Genomic DNA, 17,671 nt, shown 5'->3' on the forward strand with positions numbered 1-17,671 from the left:
CCCCAACCACCCCCCCACCCCACCCCCACCCCCCACCCACCCCCACCCCCCCGTTCTTCGTTTTTGCTTTTGTTTCTTGAGAAAAGGTTTATTCTGTGTAGCCCTGACTATAATGATGCAGCCCGCAGGAGGCCTTGGTGGGTTGGGCCAAGGTGCCCTGTGGGTGAGGGAGACACACCATGCAGACTCGGCCAGTGGGCTGCAGTGTGGAGCGATGGAAAGTCACACACACCATGCAGACACATGTCCACGTGGAAAGTTTATTTTGGTGGGTAGAAAGAATAGAGGGGAGGAGAAAGGAGGGGGGGGGAGGGGAAGAAAGAAAGAAAGAAAGAAAGAAAGAAAGAAAGAAAGGAAGGAAGGAAGGAAGAAGGAAGGAAAGAAAGAACACACCTTGTGGGAACACAGAAAGAAAGGGAGAAGAGGAGTTTTCTCTTAAAGGGGACTTTATGTTAGAATGCTGGGTGGGTCCCCAAGGGGTGGGAGAAAATGCCAACACTGACTGTCCTGGAACTCTCTCTGTAGACCAGACTAGCCTCGAACTCACAGAGATCCGCCTGGCTCTGCCTCCTGAGTGCTGGGATTAAAGGCGTGCGCCACCACCGCCCAGCTGCCCTTCACTTCTTAATGGATTTTGTACTCTGCTGGCTCACTCGCTCTTCTTCCTCCACCATTTGAAGATACTTGGCATTTGTAGACTTTCTCTCCTTCTTTTGCCCTTTCTTGATTTTGTTGATGAGTAACTGAGAAAAAAATAAGAGTAATGAGAAATCAGGACATGAGTAAAGAGAATCTTTGAGTGAGATTTTGGAGGAAAGGAGTTTGGGGGTCTGCGGTAGTTTGGGTGTAATTGGTCCCCATTAGCTCATAGGGAATGGCACTATTAGACGGTATGGCTTTATTGCAGTAAGTATGGCCTTGTTGGAGGAAGTGTGTCAACGTGGGGTGGGCTTTGAGGTCTCATATATGCTCAAGCCACACCCAGTGTCATAGTTCACTTCCTGTTGCCTGCAAGATCAAGATGTAGCTCCTTCTCCAGCACCATGTCCCTCCAGGATGATAATGGACTAAACCTCTGAAACTATAAGCCACCCAATTAATTGTTTTCCTTTATAAAAGTTGCCATGATCATGGAGTCTCTTCACAGCAATAAAAACCCTAACTAAGACAGGGTCCAGTACTTTTTTTTTTTTTTTTGGTTTTGGTTTTGGTTTTGGTTTTGGTTTTTCGAGACAGGGTTTCTCTGTGTAGCTTTGGAGCCTGTCCTGGAACTCACTCTGTAGACCAGGCTGGCCTCGAACTCACAGAGATCTACCTGGCTCTGCCTCCCAAGTGCTAGGACTAAAGGCATGCTCCCCCATTCCCCCAGCCTGTTTTTGTATTTTGAGATAGGGTTTCATGTATCCCAGGTTGGCCCCATACTTGCTATGGAGCCAACAATAACTTTGAATTTCTGATTGTTTTGCCTCCATCTCCCTCCCACATGCTGAGATTACAGATGTGAGCCACTGTGCCTGGTTTATGTAGGACTGTGAACATCATGTGTGCTAGGTAACCACTGGGCCACATCCCCAGCCCAAAACATTGATTTGAAAAAGCCATGATGCATGAATGAAGCCCGAGGACAACACCATGCCTTTGAACATCACTGCTAATCGGTGTCTCCTCCTTAGCTCTTGCAGAGTGTTGGTCATAGGTTGCTTCAGTTAAAAGTCTCACCTGGTTGTTGGATGCAGACTTGGAGACTGGGGGTGGGAGTGAGGCTTTGGCTTAGTGGTGGAAATACGAGGGAGACGCCAGTGGGGACAGTGGACTCATGATGTAACCGTGTGCTACCACCACTGCAGATATGAGTGCATATCTGTAACATTGTTCCAGGGTTAGGCCAAGAGTACAGATGGCCTTGCAACTTTGGAAGAGACTCTAACCCACTCTGACAAAGGCTCTACTTGGAGCAGCACACTGAGCACGCTATGCTTTGTTTGGAGACTGGTTTTTCCTCCTCCTCTGTCCTCTAGTCAGGATCTTGAATTGATAAACTAGTTAGTCTGAGGATTCATGACAAATTGATAGAACAAGGATAATGAAGGAGAATCAGCGGAATACGGAGAGACAAGGAGGGTAAATTGGGCTTGCAGAGATGGTGGCTTCTTGTCCCCAGAAGACACTGGGAAGAAAAATAGTGGGAAGGTGTCTTAGTTAGGGTTCCTATTGCTGTGAAGAGACTCCATGGCCACGGTAACTCTTGGGAAAACATTTAATTGGGGCTGAAGGTTTAGTACATTGTCATTGTGGCAGGAAGCATGGCAACACACAGGCAGACAGGGTGCTGGAGAGGTAGCTGGGAGTTCTACATCCAGATGGGCAGGCAGCAGGAAGAGACAGTGTCACACTAGCCAGGCTTGAGCATCTGAGACCTCAAAGCCTGCCCCCTAGTGACACACCTCCTCCAGCAAAGCCACACCTCCTCCAACAAGGCCATACCTCCTAATAGTGCCACTCCCTATGGACCTATGGGGGCCATTTTCTTTCAAACCACCAGAGAAGGCATGGAGGCAGGGGAGACCTAAACAGGGTCAGTAGATGAAAGGGGAGAAACCAGGGGCCCTGTAAAGTACCCATACCCAGTCTGACTAGAAGACTCCAGTCATTAGGGACCTTCCCATCCTAAAGGGATAACACTGTTGCTTTCATTTTCTCAGAGGCTTCTTGGTCTTCTGTCTTTCTCAGACACTCAGTTTGCTGTTCATGCTACAGAATGAACTCAGCAATCCCCTCAAGGATGCACCAGTAGCCTGTTACAATAGCACTGTCAGTTAGTTTTATATGCCAGCCTGACTGGGCTAAGGAATGCCCAGATAGCTGGTAAAGCATTATTTCTGGGTGGTTCTGTGAGGAAATTTCCAGAATACGTAGCGCTGGGATCAGTAAACTAAGCAAAGAAGATTCCCTCACCAGTGTGGACAGCACCTTCCAAGCCCTTGAGGGCTTAAGTAGAGTGAAACAGCAGGAGGGTCCCTCTGGCTGAGCAGGAACATGTTTCCCCTGCCCTGGGATACCAGCACCCCCATCTCTCTGGTCTTTAGACTTGAACTGAGGATCCATGATAAAACCACTGTTTCTTCTGGTACTCCAGCGTAGTTGGTTTTTATTATCCTTTGGCTCTTTGGGAGGCCCACCACCCAGCTCCCAAATAAATCACACGGAGACTTATTCTTTCTTACAAATGCCCGGCCTTAGCTTGGCTTGTTTCTAGTCAGCTTTTCTTAAATTATCCCATCAATCTTTTGCCTCTGAGCTTTTACCTTTCTATATACCTGTCTTTACTTCTTACTCTGTGGCTTGCTGTGTAGCTGGGTGGCTGGCCCCTGATGTCCTCCTCTCCTTCTTTTTCTTGCTGATCTTCTCTTCCCAGATGTCTCATTCTATTTATTCTCTCTGCCCGCCAGCCCCACCTATTCCTCTCCTGCCTAGCTATTGGCTGTTCAGCTCTTTATTAGACCAATCAGGTGTTTTAGGCAGGCAAGTAACACAGCTTCACAGAGTTAAACAAATTCAACATAAAAGAATGCAACATGGGGTTGGGGATTTAGCTCAGTGGTAGAGTGCTTGCCTAGCAAGCACAAGGCCCTGGGTTCGGTCCTCAGCTCCAAAAAAGAAGGAGGAGGAGGAGAAGGAGGAGGAAGAGGAGGAGGAGGAGGAGGAGGAAACAAATCTTTGCATCATTGTGTGGAACAAATGTTCCACAGCATAAACTAATATTCCACGACCCTCCAGATCTTAGAGAGCAAATGTGGGCCGCTCAGCCTCCAAATCATGTGGCCTAATTTCTGGAAAACCAAACTCTCTCCGAGCCTCTCTCTATCCCACCCTCACTCTCCTTATCCATCCTATTGGCGTGTTTCTCTGGAGCACCCTGACCAAAACAAGTAGTGAAAGACAATGTGTACAATGGATAGGCAGGCTCAGATGAGTTGGGCATTTTCCTGACTGAGAGATGGTAAGAACTATAGGCCATGATGGTTGAACATGTAAGATTTTTTTTTCTCCTGATTTATTACTCTTTTACAACTTTACTGAAACACACTTTTACTTAAACTACACATATTTAAACCATACTTGTTTTGAGGTAGAGTCTTAATCTGTCTTTGCTGGCCTTGAAATGACTATGTAGCCAAGTATGACCTTGAACTTCTGATCCTCCTGCCTCCATCTGGAATAGCAGGTATGCATCACCATGTTTTATGCTGAAGATTCAGCGAAGGGCTTTGTACATGCTGGGCAAGCATCTACCAACTGCACAATCTACAAACTACATCCCCTGCCGTGGGTAGGTTTTCTGTTTGTTTATATGTGTATGTGTGTGTGTGCCTGTATGTGTGCATATGCACTATGTGCGTACAGAAACCTGAAGAGCTTAGGAACTGGATCGTCTGGAGCTGGATTTACAGGCTGTTGTGGGCTGACATGTGGTACTGGCAATGGAACCTGGATCTTCTAAAGAGCAGTAAGTGTTCTCAACTGCTGAGCCACTCTCCAGGCCCCTAGGTTTTGATATGTAGATTTCCATGGAACTGTCAATACAAACTAAACAATGAACTCACAGACAGGGGACTGGATGTAACTCAGTATACAGCCCATGTCTTCTCACATGCTGTAGAGCCCCACACCACCCCTCTATGCTTCTTCTGTCTCACGTTACCAGAAAAGAAGTCCTGCTGAGCACACGCGGAATGAAGCTTGCAGTCATCCACCCACTCCTACACATAGAGCGTCCCTCTGAAGAGAAGCCCCCACACCCTCTGGGATAATTAAAATCCATGTCTTTTTAACCTTGGGATTTCAGCAATTCAAGGATAAGCCAGGAAGCGTCTCTGAGGAGCCACTGTGACTACTAGTGATGGTCAGACTTTAACTTAAGCCTCTGATCTTCATGGAAGGACCCGTACTTGATCCTCAGTACTTGCTGTACTCTTGGGGAGAGGCAGGATGTGAGAGAAGCAAGGAGACATTTTGGTCAACTACTTGCTCACAATCCCAGTGACCATCTGCCTGCAGGACAGACCCAAGAAGCCCGCTGCTTGAGATGGCAACGTTCCAACAGGGACCCACAGGCATGGGCATGAGGGAATGTAGAGCGCCTCCTCAAAGGGAAGAAAATTGTACTAAAAACCTGATAAACCTGATAAGAGCAGCGATGTTACTCAAAAAAAAAAAAAAAAAAAAAAATGCGGGAAGAATCCTGCCTTGTTTCTCAACAAGCTAGCTGAAGACGGTAGAAAATGGGGGTTGCCTCAGCTGCTCCCTGCTCTACTGTTTACCTCTTAAGCAGAGAAAGGGATTGCTTGAGCTCTGTCTTTCTGGCTTCTGCTTGGACCTTATCAACACTTGGATTAGGCTCTGTCTTTGAGAACCATCTAAGCTTTGTACCTTGCCGCTCTTTAAAGTGGTGGGTTTTTTTTGAAGTGCAGGGTCTGGATGAATGCTGTGGAGAGACTAATCAGATCAATCACAGTCCGTCTTTAAAGCTGGCAAATGAGAGATCTAAATAAAATCAACACAGCTCCCCCTCCCCCCCCCGTTTTTAAAGCTGTCTTTATGTACAACTATAGATACATATGCATTGCTACACATGCCTCTGTCTTTTTTTTATTTATATGGTACCAAATTAGCTCACATGTAAGTGGTCATATAAGATAAAATTGGTAAACTAGTCCAAATTCCTTTTAGTTCACAGTGTAACTAAGTTTTAAGGCAAGCGTCCTGTTTCCAGCAGCCCCCACTAGTCCTGAAGAGATAGAATAATGGCAAGAAACAAAGAGAAGAGACTTAATAAATGTAGCCATGTTGGCGAAGCAAGCAAAGAGGTCTGATGGCCTTGGGGCTATCTTTGGGGTACCAGCAAATTTAAATAGAAAAATGACATCAGGGATGCCTACAGCAGGGACTCCTATCTCATTCTAGGAGAGACAACGAAGGTGATTGGTTCAAATCCTGGTCTGGGAGAAGAAAGCATAGAAAAGTTATGTGCTCAAACCGGTGTTTCTAAACCTCCCATGGGATATGCTCAATTTAAATATAGATTTTTTTTCTTTCAAGTAAAAAAATTAAAACAGTGGACGAGGTATGCATAACTGGGACATCTTAGGAAGGCTTGGTTAGTCACTGTCTCAGTTCTGGTTCTTGGAAATCATCTGAGGAAGACCCTACTTGAAGAGATGGCCTGGTTGTCAGGTACGATTGCCCCAGCCCAAGATGTAACTGTGGGGGTAGGGCGTTGGTGCTGTTGTTCTGGAATCTAAGACCGGGACAATGACTTTTCTTTCTGCTTTAACAAGCTCAGGTAAAGCAAGTAACCCAAAGGAATGGAGACAAACAGAAAATGAGGCCGAGATGGAAAACTTCTGTCCTGTTTTAGGTTTTAAAAAATTCACTGTGGCCTGGTGAGACAACCTGGCCCACAAAGGTCCTTGCTACCAAACCTGATGAACAAGTTTGACCTGATCACTGGGACCCTCACTGTGGAAGGAGAGAACCAAATCCTGCAAATTGTCCTCTGACTTCTAGACACGCACCACGGCATGAGCATGTCCACACATATGCACACACACACAATACATAAATACAGAAATGTAAAAAACTATTAGAAATTTTCCTAAGGTCACATATGGCTAGGTGAGATACTGTCTGCCAGTCAGCCTGCTCCCAGCATCAGAAGGAAGGGAGCTGCAGACCCTCTGAGTTAACTTCTAAATTTGACTTTTGGGGTTTTCAACAACAGGAACCAAATACCATCCCCAAAGGTCTAGGGAAGAAATGACAGGCCAAGAGCAAGCCAGATGAGAACCCTGAAAACATTTCCCCAGGGAGACAGCAGTCCGCCCCCTTACAGGAATCCCAGGCCGAAGAAAGGAACCTAGAGCAATGCATACCACAGCTGGGGGAAACCAAGGCACTGGAGAATAACTGCCCTCTGTCGGGTTCTGAAAAGCAGGGCTTTGCCCCCTTTGCAAAGAGAGAAGTCACAGAGGGAGCATGACCTTCATCTCCAGTGAGGAATGAAGCTGCCCAGGGTTTCCCATTGAATACATTTCCAGAGACCCATCAAGGCACCTTGAGTAACTCTTGACAGTAACTCTGGCCAGTCAAAAAATTAAAAACAGAAAAATGTTTATTTTCATTCTAATACTGGGGCTTTATTTTCTGCCTTAATCCATCATCTAGAACCTGATATAGAAACAAGTATATCAGGCCGGGCGGTGGTGGCGCACGCCTTTAATCCCAGCACTTGGGAGGTGGAGCCAGGTGGATCTCTGTGAGTTCGAGGCCAGCCTGGGCTACCAAGTGAGTTCCAGGAAAGGCGCAAAGCTACACAGAGAAACCCTGTCTCGAAAAACCAAAAAAACAAAACAAAACAAAACAAAACTTGTGTTCTCGTACAGAAGTTTCAGACTAAACTCCTGTGATACAGGGATTATAGCCGTTCCAATGCCAGGGGACCAGGGCTTCCTTGACAGATATAACATAGAACAGGGAGAGCCTTGTGGTTCCTCTCAGGCTGGAACTACATTCGTCCCTCGACATAAAGGAAATGATTACAAACAACAGATCATCACCCTTCAGCTCCCCCAAAAGACTTCTGGGACCACAGCTCTCAGAAAGAGTTGATGTAGGAGAACAGGGTGGAGTGCACGGTCCAAAAGGCATTTTACAAAAGCTGAAAAATTAGCATACAAAAAAACTCCAAAAAATTCTTACTGGCAAAGAAGAGGGCTAGACACCTCAAGACCGGGGCTAAGTAGAACAGTCTGGGGTCATTGGCACAGGTTCTGTGGCACTCCGGTGTCTGTAGGTGACTCACTATAAACTACATATAGGAGAGCATGCATGAGAAAGTCTGCACTATGCAAACGATCCCCAAGCCTGCGCCCCCACCCTCCCCTCCCACCCCACCCCTGAGCCCCCATCTATTGTGCATCGTCGTCGTCATTGAACTTCCAAAGTGCTTGAGCCCACGTCCCCCCCTCAGGAATACATTCTCTCCTCATAAATTCTTCTGCTTTGCCTGCCTCTGTCTATGCGTCTCGTCCAATTACTTGCTCCAAGAAACAAGAATCTGGAAATCCCAGTGGGTGCCCACAGAATCCTGATATTAAAATAGTAATTTTTCTGGCCAACCGATATCTTGAGAGGGAGAGGGAAGCATACTGTCATGGGCAGGCTTGAGCCCAAGGCAGTTTCTAATCTCCGGCCGAATGATGGATCATGGGACTTTTGGCAAGCCCCATGCTTACAACTGGACTCTGGCTGAGCCGGGGACCACAGAGAGCTGAAAGCTGCAGCAGTCAGCAGAGCATGAAGTGGGGGTATCTGGGCTGCTAACGGAAGTCAGATTCAGATGTTTGGACTATCCGTGGAGCCGAGGGCAAGAGTATTACCCCGTTACTGCCATAAAGGAGGCTGACGGGCTTAACTCCGGGGGTGGACGGGTGTCATACCTCCACAGAGCAAAACTAAAGTTATCCTTGGTGTTTCTGGTTTACCCCAACATTCTAGAGTTCCCAGAGAGGAAAGCCTAGATGGAGAAACTGCCTAGATCAGATTAGTCTGTAGGCATCTGTCCAGGGTTGTCCCGTTTATTAACGGATGCAGGAGGGTCCTGCCCACTGTGGGTGGCACCGTCCCTAGGCAGGTGGGCCTGGGCTGTGTAATAGAGCCCGTTAGGCATGATCCGGGGAGTGAGCCTTCCTCTATGGTTTCTGCTTCAAGTTCCTGCCTTGATTTCTCTCAGTGATGTATTGTGACCTAGCCATGTAAGCCAAATAAACCCTTCTCCCTCCTAAATTCCTCTTGGTCATGTTTGTTGCAGAAACAAAATGAAACTATAATATCCAATTCACAGATATGTGAGCAACCAAGATTCCAATACTCTAAAGTTCTGTGGTACAAAACAAATTTTTTTAATTTGAAATTATTGTTGTTGTTGTTGTTGTTGGTTTTATGAGACAGGGTCTTACTATATAGCCCTTGCTGTCCTGGAACTTGCTATGTAGTCTGACCTCAAATTCACAAAATCCAGACTACTGGGATTAAAGTCATGTGCCACCACACCTGGCTAGTTCATTTAGAAAGAAAAGTTCATTTAGAAAGAAACTTTTAAAGGCATTTAAAAAAAATAGCGATAAAATTCCTGCAGGACTTCTACTTCAAGAAATGCATCTCCAGCCAGGCATGGTGGCACATGCCTTTAATCCCAGCACTTGGGAGGCAAAGGCAGGTGGATCCCTGAGTTCAAGGCCAGCTTGGTCTACAAAGTGAGTTCCAGGATGGCCAGCACTACACAGAAAAACCCTATCTAGAAAACAAAACAAATGAAAGGAATGGAGGAAGAGAAAAAAAAAGAAAAGTGAATGTATCTTCTTGACAAGCTCAGCTGAATGAACTCATTGGAAAGCTTATCCTAAAGTCAACCACTGATTGTACCTGCTACACAAGGCTTCAACGTCGAGTAACAGAGATCCTGACTCAAGTGTCCCAAGAAGTAAGTGTTAACTACCTGGAATTGCATAGTTTTAGCATCTGTAAGGTTGGTTACTTTAGCGTCTAAAAGGCACATCAAGAATTCGTGAGTTTCCCTACTGTCCACCATGCTGTATCAATCACAGCTTCAGGCTGACCTCCAGTCATAACATAGCTGTGACAGTTCCAAACAATCCAGGGCTGGAGAAGTGGCTCAGTGGTTAGAGCACTGGCTGCTCTTCCAGAGGATCCAGGTTTGATTCCCAGCACCCTTATGGTGGCTCACAGCTGTCTATAACTTCAGTCTCAAGGGATCCAGCGCCCTCTTCTGGCCTCATGGGTACCAGGCATGCACATGGTACAGACATACATGCAGACAAAACACCCATACACATAAAAATGTAACAAGTCTTTCTCTATCCCGCCAGCCAACTCCCAAATAACGACATGGAGACCCATTATTAATTATGAAAGCTTAGCCACAGCTTAGGCTTGTTTTTAACTAGCTCTTATAATTCAAATTAACCCATTTCTGTTAGTCTATGTTCTGTTACATACCACCTGTCCTGCTTCTTCCATGTCTCCTGATGTCCCTTGCACACCTAGATTCATCTCCTCCTTTCTTTCTCTACCCACAAGTCCTGCCTATACCTCTTACCTAGCCATTGGCTGTTCATCTCCTTATTAAACCAATCACAACAATATATCTTCACACAGTGTACAAATATCTCACATTTCTCCTTTTTGTCTAAATAAAAAGGAAAAGTTTTTTGTAACTCTAACATAGTAAAACTATATACAATAAGAACAGTTATCAGGTAAGAATTACATTTAAAATAAATACAGAAAGAAGTTCCTAGAATTCACTGTCACTCAATCATCACTGGCAATAAGGCCATCCCCCACTTTTGTCTACCTTAAGATCAAGCATGACCTCTACCCAAACCCCATGGCCATCCACTTCCTCATAATTCACTGACTGGGAAGGTGAATATGTCCACACTCAAACAACTATCAAAGGTCAATGGGACCAGTGTAGGAGCATTAGACCAGTCAGGACTGCACCTTGGTTGTTAAAGGCAGCTCTTGAAACAAAGTAAGTACTCTGCTAAAGATAAATAAGTAATACTTTTTTTAAAGGGAGGGGTAACCACATTGTCTGTGAAGAACTACAGATATAATTTGATGATAGTTTTCATTAAGATTCATTCTTCTGTTGTTTTGAAGCACGGTCATATGCTCTAGCCTAGGCTGATCTGCAACTCACTATGGACCCCTTGCTGACCCTGAATTCCAGTACCCTCCTCCTTCCTCCTCCCAAGTGTTGAAATTATAGACATGAACAACCGCTGCTGGCTAATTCACCCTTAAACCATTCTTGTAAAAATTTATTAGCAGGACTCATCTTTTCGGAGACAATTTGTAGTACACCATAGTAAACCATAACCTTTGGATAGAGAATCAGTGAGCTTTTTTTGTTTTCGTTTGGTTGGTTTTGGTTTTTCTCTATTTAGCTCTGTCTGTCCTGGAACTCACTTGGTAGCCCAGGCCGGCCTCGAACTCACAGAGATCCGCCTGCCTCTGCCTCCCGAGTGCTGGGATTAAAGGCGTGGGCCACCACCGCCCGGCTAGTGTTTTCATTTTCAATAGGTGAGGTTGGCACAGATGGGAAACGGAAGGAGAAGGGCTCTCTCTGCCAAGTGTGACTGTGGTTCAAGGTTAGCCTCGGGGGGCAGAACTCACAAGATGAAGTCAGAGAAGGAAACTGAAGGTCTAAGCACTTGTAGGTGAACAAGGGAAAGTTGCATTTGAAAAGAAATGAAAGCACCTGAATCCTAGACACACCATTAGAAAGTTTCCCAACTTCCCAAACAGGATTTCACTATGCGGAAACGTGTGGATAGAACAGGGTAAAACTGCAAGGTTCCATTTGCTCATCTTTTAGCTTCCACAGCAATGGGGCAGTGTGGTGGTGCTATGGTGTGTGCTGTGTGACAAACTATTCCTAGGGAGATGCTACACACACAGCTGTTCACCCTAGATACGGAACCCATGATCGACCAAAGTACAGATACCACCAGAGTCCAACTTGGTGGACCAATGAGTTTTACTAGGGCTACTCATAGGAATATGGGTGAAGGCTTACTCACAGGAGTGGAAATGACTCAAAGACAGCTGCATCACGAAGGCCCACCCCAACATGGGTGACAGCTCACAAAGCTGGGAACCTGGAGCACACTGCATAGCCTGCAGGCATCTCAACAGGTTGGAGATCATCCTTTCCAAGTGACTCTGCTCTACACCTCTTCCAGGCAGCTTTTCTTCTCTCAGACCTTCTTCCTAACTCAGCTTTCCTCTAGCTGACAGAGACTCTCAGCTTTTAATGCTTACTCTGGCAGGGAGGGGCCTAGTGAGTCTGGTCAGTTTCAGGGACTTCCTGAAGCTATTTTTGAGTTGTTTATCTACCTGCTTAAGGATCTTCCATGCAGGATGGAATGTCCCAATCTCTGAGGAAACTATTACACAACACTCCACTGCCTCCACTCAGCACCCCCACTCATTTCTGCCCCTCCTCTGTAACGATCCCTGAGGCCACCACGTCACAGTAGCAGTCACTTGTTCTCAGGAGCTTCACCGGTGGTTATGAGCTGAGGCTGACAAAAACAGTGATCTACGGGCGCAAACACACATGTTTAGAGGGCAGTTTGACAGACGTGTCACATCTGTCTAGAAAAGTCATAGAAGTTGCTTCCCCATTGGGACCTATGACCTCCCTAGCCACAGGTTTTTGTCCTGGCCTACAGTACCGGACACGAACTCCCTTTTGTGGAGCAGACCTAAAATCTAATTGGAAGGCCCCTTGGTCTTACCCACAATAGCCAAGCCACTATTGCACAAGCAGACACGTGTCAGGATTTCAGCACACAGTCCATAGCCAAGCAGGCATGCTGGTGACAGTTCTCCACCGACAGCATGCATGGCCACTTCTGGCACTCTGAAAGCCAGCCAGCAGGGTGGGGGTTTCCAGTTCAGCCCCAGCTTCATTCCTCCATGTCCTGTAGTCACGGCATGGACATGCAGCATCTTCAGCAATGGGGTCTTACAGTCTCGTTCTGGCATATAACCAACGGCAGTGGCAACAGCCTTATGGTTTGTGGAGCCTCAAAGGCTTCACTGGCCAACAGTTCAAGGGGAGGTAGCCCATCCCTGGCACTGAGGTTTTCATTCAACAGCTGTATGAGTGTCCTTTGGGATATATATATATATATATATATATATATATATATATATATATATATATATATATATTTCCTTTCAGTTAACGCAACCCCAGTAGGGTTGTAAGGTAGTTGGAAGAACCTGGTTGTCTCTCCTCTGGCTTTCCAAATCTGCAAAGACACTCAGGTTAGCATTATGTCATCTATATAACGAAACCTTTTCCAAATGATGGACACAACAAGGCAACACCACAGATTGCCACCCTATACCAAACCGTGGGGTTGCAAAGGTGACCTCGGCGAAGCACTCTGAAAGTCTGTTGTCACCTGTGCTCAGTGGGGCCAGGTGAGCCCAGAGGTTCCCAACTAGGAAGATACTAACGTCAAACCTAAACAAGGTCTAGGCAGGCTGCAGAGGTTCCATCCATTCCTATCAATTGCTTCCTCCACAGATCAAGGTTGGATACGAAGCACAGAGAGGAGACGTAGACTTAAATTAGCTCTCTGCAATCCTCTGTCATTCTCCCTGGGCCATTATGTCCCCGTATCCTGGAGCTCTTCCACAGAGCCTCCCTCTGTGTCTCCACATCTGATGAACTCACTGGCCTGACTTAATCTCCTCAGACGCGCTCAGGGCCCAAGGGGAGTGTGGCCTTGTGCTCCCCGCTGTACCTGCTGGCCCTGGAGATCAGAGTGGCCCTGGGACGGCACTGTGGATACAGCTGTAGCTGTTGCCTCTGCATTCCATACCTGGCTGTTGGGGTTGTTCCCGACTGGGCAAACCCCTAGCATAACCTTTGGCTGGAAGGAAACATGCTCTTCTCGGTGTGGGGAGATAACTACACACCCCTGGGACAGGCTTAACCACCCTCACATGTATTCTGCTATTTTTTTCCCTTAGGAATTCCAGCTAGATCCTGCCACATTTCTCTTGAGGAACCCAGATAGACCTCTTTCTCTGCTTTACCCTTTTCTCATCTCCTCTAGGCTGCTCTCCCACTCTATGGACACTTTACATGCTGGACTAAGTCACTGAGACCTGCCAAAGCCTCTCCTACTTTAGAAAGATCCTGCACCACCAAAGGACTCAGCAAACCTGCGAAAGCTCCACACCAGCCTCGAGATCCTAGCCGGATCCACCTTTTCTTTGTCTTTTCTTTCTTTCTTTCTTTCTTTTTTTTCTTCTGTATTTCAAGACAGGGTTTCTCTGTGTAGTTTTGCGCCTTTCCTGGAACTCACTCTGTAGCCCAGGCTGGCCTCGAACTCACAGAGATCCACCTGCCTCTGCCTCCCGAGTGCTGGGATTGAAGGTGTGCACCACCACCACCCAGCCTTCACCCTTTCTTTAACTCCTCTGTGAACATAGTGCTATCTGGCTGAGTGAACAGCGGTTCAAACACAGAATTCCTTATTTTTAGTCTTCTCAATATGCCCTGCCCTCTTCCACAGTCCTCCATTCCTGGTCATTCATGGAGAGTTACAGGACATTACAAGACATGCAGGTTATGCAGCCTGTGCCTTAAGGGACGGAAAGTTACATTGATCAGTTTTCCTGCCTCCACAGCCAGACTGATCCCGGCCACTCCCGTGTCCCACAGCCTCACAAGCCAGGCTGTGACAGGCTGTTTCACTGCTTGTTTAAGTCTTCCCTAATTCTAGCAGTTCAGTTGCTGAGTGTTTCCTGATCACACTGGTTTCTTGAACAGGACCATTGTAAAGGCCCCCATCTATATGGAGGATCACAGTTTCCCCCTCCTTTTCTACTAAAGGTCAGGCTTGAGGGGTGCCTTCTACTGCTTTTCCTACCTCTTGCTCATCTTCTAGTTGTCTAATTTACTTGCCAAATTGGATGCTAACACAATGCTAGCCATCGCTCCCTTTCTTTTTGCAATTGCTCCTTTACACAAACAAGATCCTGCCTGGCCACCATCTCAGCCTCAGTTCATTCCTGACTACACACAACAGAGGCTGAGCAACCTTTGTCACGGCTTGCTGACAATCTTGACCTTCATGTAGGGTAAAAGGTTCAAGCGCATGTCTGGGTTTGAAAAACCCACCAACCCCTGAGCTCAAAAAGCCACCAATCCCTGAGCTCAAAATTCCACCAATCCCTGGGCTTGTTCCAAGCTCAGGACTTGGAATCCCATTAATCCCCACTCTGGACATCTCCACCCTGGATAACTCCGCCCTCAAGAAACCCTACATAAGCCTGTCTCCAGCTCAGTTCCCTGTTGCTCCTCACCAAGCAGAGGCAACTACCCTCCTGTGTCTCTCCCAATAAATCTCTTGTGTGAGGTTCATGGCCTGGTATGACTTTGTGGTATTCCTTGGCTCCCAACTGCCGGGACACCTTTCTCTTAAGAGCTGCAACACTTGAGCTAGGGGAGCCTTTCCCTCAGAGCTGTATCACTTACACCTTGTGCACTAATCTCAGATTTCCTCTAAACCTTTAACTCTTTCCAGGGTATCTCCATATTCATGTGATGGACCTAATCATCAGCCTACCATAAAAGACTGCCATCCTGGGATCCCTCCCCCAGAAACTCCTAATCCTGATGGTTCAGCCTTAGCTGCATGTCTCACTACCCATAGCAAGAACCACACAACGGCTGTCATAGCACAGAGGCACACTAGCATACAGGAAAGGACAACTACTGGAATTTCCTCTGTGGACGATGCCCACCCAGGCTTCTCAGCCTCAGTTGCATTCCTTGATAGCCACAGCCAGGACCATGTACTCTCTCCTCCCCACCTCATCTTTGGTTCTGTTCTGTCCCTGTTAGGACACCAACTGTGTTGTCCAACACAACTTTTTCTGGGGAGATACAATACAGACATCTACTCACCCCAGATATGGGGGGAACCCATGACTGACCGAAGTACAGACACCACCAACGTCCACCTTGGTGAACCAATAGGTTTTATTGGGGTTACGTACAGGCATATGGGTGAGGGGTTACATATATAAGTGGAAATGACCCAAAGACAGCTGCATTACCAAGGCCACCCCAGCACGGGTGACAGCTCATAAAAGCTGGGAACCTGGAGCACACTGTACAGCCTGCACGCAGCTCAGCAGGTTGGAGAGCATCCTTTCCAAGTGACTCTGGTCTACACCTCTTCCAGGCAGCTGGGTTGGTTTCTGCTTCTTCCAGGCATCTGGTCCATCTCAGTCTTCTTTGCAGCTCTTCTCCTGTCAGAGTCTCTGTGGCTCAGCTTGTCCGGGAGTTTCCTCCCATCTGAGAGGGGCTCCAGCTTTTAAGGCTTACTCTGGCAGGAAGGGACCTGGTGAGTCTGGTCAGTTTCAGGGACTTCCTGAAGCTATTTTGAGTTGTTTACCTACCTGCTTGAGGAGCTTCCCTGCAGAATAAGAATGTTTCCATCTCAGGGGAAACTATTTTGTAACAGTGTGCCAGAGAAATTCTGTAGCAGAGGCTTAGTCTGTAAAGTACCTGCCGCACAAACATGAAGGCCCTAGTTCGGATCCCCAGCACCCGTTACCAAAAAAAAAAAAAAAAAAAAAAAAAAAAAGTGTCCTCATATACATCTGCAACTTTAGCACGGAGAGGCAGAGACAGGTCGATACCCAAAGCTGACTGGTCAGCCAGTCTAGCCAATCTGGAAACACTGGGTTCTTCGAGATCCTGTCTCAAAAGATGAAGTGGAAAGTGATCAGTGAAGATACCTGACATGCACCTAGGCCTCTACATACACACATACATATGTGTACACACACACACACACACACACACACACAGAGTGCTGGTGTGTGACTAGCCTAGGGTGGGTACACTGAGTGCATTACAGGCTCACAGCAGCCCTGACAACAAAGGAGGCCGACAGCCGGGCCAGAGGGGAAGTACTAGAACTTCCCTAACACTGGAGGGCCTCTTTGCCTCCTTCCTTCCCCAGCCCGTGAGGTGTGGCTTCCGGAGCCACACCAGTGTCTCGAATCAGTCTTCCCTCTCCTGTTCCTGCCACTTCCTCTGCACACGTTAGCAACAGAGAGCAAGGAACCCCATGGCTCTTCCCAGAGCTTCCCAACTGGATGACTTTGAGCTCCTTCAGGAATTCCATCAGGAGTGTGACCTTGATGCTGTCTGCATGATGAATGAACTGAAGGGGACACTTGGAGTTGGACAGGAAGCCAGCTGTGAGGTTGTCTGGGCTCTTCCTGCCTTAAGGCAAGAGTACAGCTGACGGTGGTCTTCCAATGCATCCTGGGGTCCACAGATCTTCATATGCTGGTATGCCCTCCTCCCGGGTCTGTGACATTGAAAGGTCTTAGTTACTTTTGTTTTCAAAGGGAAAGGATGAAAACCTTAAGACATTTTCAGGAGGAAGATCCTAATGTTGGCACTGTATCAAATTCTTTGCTCTGGGGGAGGATGGCTGTGGAGACAGGGTGGGGTGAGTTCAAAACGTTTCTAACATGTTCTGGCTCTGGGCCCAACATTGTTGAAAACTGCTCAGAGGAGAGCCCCAGAGCACTTAGATTTGGGGCTTTAAAACCCTCTTTGTTTAGACGGTCAAATGTGTTTAGTTTCTCAAAGGAAACAAGGAAAGAACTTGAATAGAAATGATCCCCCCATAAAACAAACCCTTTCCCAACATGGTGTCCTTATCTTTATCAAGTGTTTATCCAAAGAAGTAAAAGATGCAAGATTCAGCTGAGATTTTTGTCCTCAGGGTTTTTAGCAATAACTAACAATTATCATTTTATTTGCTGTTACATTTTAAGTGTTTCATGTATCTCATCCCTTCATCTTTTTACGGATCCTTTCTGGGGAAAGGGAACTAGGCTCAGTATAAAGGCCAGGCTAGCTTCAAATCTGCAGTCTTCCTGCCTTAGCCTTCCAAGTGCTGAGATCACAGCCTGGTCTGCCATGCCTGGCTACGACAGTCCTTCACCTTACATATGTATCCCAAGTATA

This window comes from Peromyscus eremicus, chromosome 9 (genome assembly GCF_949786415.1).
Source record: "Peromyscus eremicus chromosome 9, PerEre_H2_v1, whole genome shotgun sequence".
Lineage (NCBI taxonomy): Eukaryota > Metazoa > Chordata > Mammalia > Rodentia > Cricetidae > Peromyscus > Peromyscus eremicus.